The sequence below is a fragment of the Phyllobates terribilis genome, unplaced genomic scaffold (genome assembly GCF_046119375.1).
Source record: "Phyllobates terribilis strain yellow unplaced genomic scaffold, ASM4611937v1 Scaffold_5__5_contigs__length_657084704, whole genome shotgun sequence".
Taxonomy (NCBI): domain Eukaryota; kingdom Metazoa; phylum Chordata; class Amphibia; order Anura; family Dendrobatidae; genus Phyllobates; species Phyllobates terribilis.
The window spans coordinates 75,569,296-75,576,866 of NW_027362765.1; positions in this window are offsets into that span (position 1 = coordinate 75,569,296).

A 7,571-nucleotide genomic window follows, 5' to 3' on the forward strand; every position below is an offset into this window, starting at 1 on the left:
TGTCGCTATGTGTGACACTTTGCAGCGATCAGGCCCCTGCTGTGAGGTCGCTGATCGCTGCAAAGTGTCCTGGACCATTTTTTGATCGTTGCCCTCCCGCTGGTCAGCACACATCGCTGTGTGTGACCAGCGGGAGCAGCGATCAGGCTGGTAACCATGATAAACATCGGGTTACTAGGTGTTTATCATGGTTACCAGCCTGCTCCTGCTTCAGCAGGCTGGTAACCGGAGCAGGACATCGTGGAAAGATTCTTTCCACGATGTCGCTGCTCCCCTGATCGTTGGTGAGCCTGCCTGTTTGACAGCTTACCAGCGATCACATAGCAACGCAGCAACGATCCCTGACAGGTCGTATCGTTGTCGGGATCGTTGCAGCGTCGCTAAGTGTGACGGGGCCTTTACTTGCAGTACATTAACTAAGCCCATCCCTATTTATGCCATCGACTCAGCGCCACTTGCACAGAGATTGTACATGATATGACTAAGGGTGGGGCTCCTTCATTATGAAGTAATTCCTTGTTATGTCCTGGAGGGCCTTCCTACACCTGTTTTACTGGGTCTACCCTAGTTGGTGAAACATAATCCGTTAGTAGATTGGCAATCCAGGGAAATTGTGGAATGGGGAGATTACTGTCATGAAAAAACTGTTTAAACCTTTACCTTTCTGCAGTCTCTGAGACCTTACCTGCATTTTTGTCTGGTTTTGAGGACGTATTTTATGAGAAGGGGTGTCAGGATTTGCCTCCTCATCGTGCATATGACTGTCCTATTAACCTGACTCTTGGAGCTAAACTACCCAAGTCCAGACTGTATAATCTTTCTGGCCCTGAGAGACAAGCCATGAAGGATTTAATTGCTGAGAGTCTGGAGTAGGGACATATCAGACCCACATCTTCGCCCGTGGCGGCAGGGTTCTTCTTTGATAAGAAGGAAGATGTGGGTCTCTGTCCCTGCTTAGATTTCCTGGAATTTAATCAAATTACAGTCTGAGATCCTTAGCCTCTTCCTCTGATTCCAGAGTTATTCCCCCAGGTTGTGGGAGCTAAGGTGTTCTCCAGGTTGGATTTAAGGGGAGCCTACAATCTGGTTAGAATCAAAGAGGGGGATGAATGGAAAACGGCGTTCAATACCCCTGAGGGGCATTTTGAGAGTCTCGTTATGCCTTTTGGTCTAACCAATGCACTTGCGGTGTTCCAGCATTTCATAAACAATATTTTCCATCATTTTGTGGGTAGGTTTGTGGTGGTCTATCTGGATGATATTTTGGTTTACTCACCCGATTATGAGACGCATCAGGGTCATGTTAAACAGGTATTACAGATATTAGAGATAACAAACTATATGACAAACTAGAGAAATGTGATTTCTCTGTCCAAGAGGTGCAATTTTTGGGGTACCTGTTGTCATCATTGGATTTTCGGATAGATCTGGAGAAGATCCGTGCTGTACTGGATTGGGACCGTCCCAAGAACCTGAAGGCATTACAGCGCTTTCTGGGCTTTACTATTTTTTACCGGAAATGTATCCAAAATTATTCGGTAATTGTGAAACCCCTCACTGACATGACAAGAAAGTGGTCTGATCTTTCTAAATGGTCGAATGCTGCCCAGCAGGCTTTTTACTCCTTAAAGAGATGTTTTGCCCCAGCACCTATACTCAGTCAACCCGATGTTTCTCAATATTTCATCGTAGAAGTTGATGGTTGGGGTGGGGGTTGGGGCTGTGCTGTCTCAAGGTCCATCCCCTGGTAAATGGCGTCCATGCGCTCTCTTTTCCAAAAAATTGTCTTCAGCTGAGAGAAATTATGAGGTGGGTAATATGGAGTTTTTGGCGATTAAATTGGCTTTTGAAGAATGGCGACATTGGTTGGAGGGGACAGTCCATCCTATTACTGTTATCATGTATCATAAGAACCTGTCATATCTTCGGTCTGCTAAACGTCTCAACCCTAGGCAGGCTAGATGGTCTCTGTTTTTTGCTAGGTTCAATTTTGTTGTTACTTTCCGTCCAGGGGTTAAAAACATCAAGGCTGACGCTTTTTCCCGGAGCTTCCCTGGTAGTAGTGACCATGAGAACCCTGCTCCTATTTTGCAGAAGAGGGTGGTTATTTCTGCTTTGTACCCTGACCTGGAGGCTTCAGTGTTCGGTGTTGGAGGCTCAGGAGAACGCCCCTGCCTCCTGCCCTTCGGGGAGGTTATTTGTACCATCTAATCTGCGCCATAAAGTAATTACGGAACATCACAGCTCTGTGCTTGCTTGTTATCGAGGTGGTAAGGCAACTGTGGAATTTCTGTACAAGGGTCTGAATTGTATTCAGTTATGGCTAGATAAGCTCTCATAGCCTTATATCCTCATGTCAAAATCTGACCTATTGAGTACTACCACATTACTGAATAGCCTAACATGCCACTGATCACTGTGCATTCTCATAGGCAGACCGTGTGTAGATGATAACTGCACACACGGTTAACCCTGCCAGAGGTTCAGCTAAGGGGTACTCTGCGGCTAGATTGAAAAAGCCACCGGTACATAAGTAGATAGATTGCCCATGTAACTGTGCGGTCCCCTGAGCAGATTGCATGGAGGTGACTTCACTCTGCATGTGGTCTATGCCTCCAGAGATCAGGCTCCAGCAGGACACACCAGCAGCCTATTGTACGTGTCAGTCGGCACAATATAATAAGGGCAGCATATTGATAGGGTAGGAGCGGGGCTCTATGATCCTATGTGCATGTGCTGTCACATTTTATTAGGACAAATGTCCCTGATACTCGTTTGCCGGGGGTACCGGCTTTTTCTAAGGGGGACAGCACAGATACATGTGCGATCTATCTACTTATGTACAAGGACAAATGGGGCTGGATCCGCCGCTCTTTGACTCCTCGATGACGCCTAGGTACAATTTTTTAATCACCCCCTTCAAAATCACCTCGTGGCGGGCTTCAGTGATTCTATACGGCTGTTGTTTCACCCGCACATGTGGTTACGTCAGGATTTCATGTTCAATTGTTGTTTCTGGGCCGGTGATAGTGTCTCTGCCACTGTGACATTCTCATTGTCACCTTCTGATTTGTCCAGCCCACATGGAGTTTCAACAGGGTCCCTCTGTTGCCCTGCCTTGAAGGATATTGGCATGAGAGGGTTTTGGAAGTGAGAGGTGGTAGTGGTTAACTGACAGTTGTAACAGGACTTGCAATATCTTTGGATTTCCCGGTGACTAAGGGCCAATAGAACCTACACATGACCCATTGTTGAGTTTTGTCCACCCCCACATGGCCACTTAAGATATGTGAATGTGCCCTGTCCAACACTCTTTGTCTATAGGGTCCTGGTACCAACAATTGCTGCACTATCTCCTCCCTCACCTTAGTAACCCTGTACAATAAGTCCCCACTCAACATAAAATAGGAAAACCTGGTGTCAGCCCCCAACTTGCTCTATACCGTTTATGATGGTTACCTTATTGAACACTTCTTTTAGAGATACGTCCCTATGTTGGGTGAACCCCAAATTTTCTCTGGTCACCCCTATCTCAGGAATGTCTGCTTCAAGAGATACTACTTTTATCCTCTTCTCCCATTACACAGAAGGGAAACTCATCAGACTCTGGGGCTGGTGAGACTTTTTTAGGGCAAACTCATTTCTCATCTGAGCAATCAAGGTCTCTGCCACTTCTCCATAAGTCTCAAAACAACACAAAGTCCTGGGTTATGATAATTGGGCGCAACAAATCCGGAACAATGCTGACCCTATGGGACTCAGTGCTTAGGGCTGTCTCAGTGACCACTCTAGCCACTGGATAGTCTTTAGCATCCCCGTGAATGCATAGAGCATCCACTTTTTTCCTGGGGATCAACTGGAGGGGGAGTGTGGCCCTCACGAGGGTCACCAAACTCCCTGAGTCTAATAATCCAGTCATTTGCAGACCATTCACTTTTACAGGACAAGCTTGGGGCCACTTGCCGGGTGGACAGTCCACACTGCAAGCTGGATATGTGTAGAATGAACACCAGCGTCCCATGCTACAGTCCATTTGCTCGGTGGTCAGGTGACAACGGGCACCTGGGCCGTGACATCACCAGCAAATTACATCCCCAGATGAGGCCTTCGGCATGACCTTTGCCTCCCCCTTGGACTTTGGACGCCCTGTACCATTTTTAGCCTCTGTCCCCCAGTATGGAATGGGTTTCCTCCCCACGGACCTGTCGACCCCCGGATACCTTTCGACCAGTCCAACCAAGTCATTGGCGTTCCGGGGATCTCTCTGGGCAACCCAAGTCTGCATCTGCCTTGGAAGGGAATGCACGAACCGGTCCATTACAACTCACCCCACCATCTGCGTTGGTGTAGAGGACTCCAGCTGTAACCACTTTTGCACGAGGTGCAGCAAATCAAACATTTGGGAGTGAGTAGTTTTGTCAAGGTGATATGCCCAGCTGTGGCCCCGTTGTGCCGTGACAGACATTGTCACCCCCAAGTGCGCCAAAATTTCTGTTTTCAATTTTTCATATTCTTATCCTGTAAGACTAAATCATAGTAGGCCTTTTGTGGCTCCCTCGATAAGTATGGTGCCAAGACTTCCTTCCACTGCTTTGGCGGGAGTTTCTCCCTATTGGCGAACCTTTCAAAAATGGTTAAAAACGCCTCTATGTTGTCACCCTGGGTCATTTTCTGCAAGGCTCTCCTCACTGCCTTTCGAACTGAGAACTCATCAGCTCACATTGGAGCTGCCATTGCCATGCCACAAACCGCCTCTGTGAGTAAATCAATCTGCTGCTGCTGTTGACAGAGGTGTTGCTAGTGCTCCCGATGCTGCTGGGGCTGTTGCTGGTGCTGTCCATGTTGCTGCTGTTCCCACTGCTGCTGCAGCTGTTGCAGGTGCTATTGGTGCTGACTTTGTACCGGATGCTTGATCAGCTCCTCCATTTTGTCTGACCTCTGTTCCATTCTTACAGCCGCCTTCACCCAAGACATGCAGTTTTTCCTCAGCCATCACACTTGCTTCCTGGCGATCTTGCCCACACTTCTAAAACCAACTGTGGCAGATCGGTTCACTCGGTTGCACATAGAGGTAGACACAGGAACACTGTTTCTTTAAATCTACCGCTTGTTTATTAATAGTACTGCATAAACCACGGCAATGTTATCAAAACAAACATGGCCTTCCGGCCTAACAGGAAAATCGAAACATAACATATGGCACAGTCCTTGTTGTTACGGGTAACCGCCCGTTTCAGGAACAAACAACACAAGGTTTAGCTTTCCTTCACATGGCAATACAGCTCCAGAGCGTTCACCTCCAGGACCAACCCACACACACTGTTCTAGAAAGCTGGGTATTTATCCCTTGGACTCCTCCCACTCTACAGCTGTTCAATCATCATAGCACTAAACATGGCTGATTAAGCCCTCTCAGCACTTTGTGTGATGGATTATTTTTCCTAGGTTTATTTTACTGAAGCTAACAACCTCAGTGTTACACATTTCCCCTCTAGTACTTTGCCAGTGACATTGTCACTAAGATATATATATTTTGTGAGGCAGTGAGAGGGATCATATGCGAGGGACGATATGTGTCTTCTAGGATGTGCATAGAGGCATATTGAACCGGCTGAATTGATTGGCAATCACAGTCACAGCTGTGATTGCGGTTCAGAATAAAAGTAAAGTGTGAACTTGGTCAAACTATATGGCTAAGTTAGATTTAAGAAAACCCGGCATGGGCTTTTATTCTTGGAGTGGACTACAGGATGGCAGTGGGGCGGTCCACTCCCTCCATCCCTGGTCTTACAAGTGGCTTATGGCCACAGATTCCATTTTAAAACCTGCAGCAAAGGTTTGGGTATGTCAGTGTTGGTATTGCAAGCAGCATAGCAGGAAGCTTTGCAAGCTTGTGTGAAGCTGAACACAGGCCTGTGAAGGCAACATATCTGATGCACCAAAAGGCACATGGCGCGGCCGTCTCCCACAGCAACAGGAGTACACGGTCTGTGTGGTTATCCCGGCTGCGATCTGGAGGACAGCTTTTGAGTGTGAGTTTTTGCTAAATAAAGCCGTTTAAGTTGGACTTTACTTGGGTCACTGTGTCATTACTGCACAGTGTGAACACTGCCGCACTACATTATATATATTATACATATATATACACACACACACACACACACACACACACACACACACACACACACACACACCGCGGTGTTACCACTGCCAACTCTACAATAACAAACAGCACTACTAGCTGCCACCTTCAATCTTTTATACAGACCGATTGGACACCTGTTACAGGTACCGTATGGCTTCAGTGGTGCGGTTTACAGAGCAAAAAGAACAGAGATTTTAGATTTTATATATTTAATGGGTAGGCAGTATTCATAAAAAATATACAGAGATTATACAAAATGGGAACAATACATAACAGTTTATACAATTGCATAAAATAAAAGGGATAATAAAAGAAAATTACTAAACCTGTGTAACGAAATGGCTCAGAGCTTAGCGGAGGGAGGTACTCTGCAAAATCCAATTTTTGCTTTTTATTAGATCAAGGTTACACCCACATACCTCCCCTTAGTGCGCTCATGTGGGGGCTGGTTGTGGGATGTACTAAGTCTTTTAGAATTTTATGAGACCCACAACTTACAGGATATCTTTCGTCTCTGGAGAGGTATATATTGTCTTCCTGTTTCCTATTGTGATTTTACCATTCTTTCGAGCTGAAAATGGTCTGGATAGCATCATATATCTGGGCCCCCCATTTCCCCTCACCCTGACAGACTGGGGATACTACTTTCTCACCATCCTGACAGGCTATGGGTACCTCTTTCCCGTCACCATGACAGGCTGTGGGACACACTATCCCACCTCCCTTTTAGGCTATGGGACACACTTTCCCACCATCCCGACAGGCTGGTGATAAAACTTCCCCCGCCTTCCCTGATACCTCAGGAGTAGTGTTGAGCGATACCTTCCGATATCAGTAAATATCGGATCGGATTGGATCGGGCCGATACCCAAAAAGTATCTGATATCGCCGTTTCCGATACCGGAAACCAGTGCAAGTCATGGGGACACAAATATCGGAATGAAAATAAACCCTTTCTTTCCTTGTAGGTTAATTCTACATGAAGGAAAACAACTAACAATAATGTAGAATGTATTGGGGGAGGTGGTTGCCCAAATCGATGGGAACAGTGCTCACAGTGAAACATGAAAAGCCGGCAATTCAGCAGCGGCATACACCGGTACCCGACAATTTATAACAGAAAGAATAGAGCTTCACACATAGATTAGATAGATAGAAACATGTCAGTCACATATATATGAAGTACAGTGACAGTGTTGCTTACTGTACTTGTCATTTAGTGTAAAGGATTTATTTAAAAAAATATTAGTGTTTTCATGCACCGTCTCTTTAAAAAAGCCAGCCGGCAATTCAGCATCTGTACCCGACAATTTAGAATAGAAAGAATAGAGAATCACACATAGATTAGATAGATAGATAGATAGAAACATGTCAGTCACATATATGTGAAGTACAGTGACAGTGTTGATTACTGTACTTGTCATTT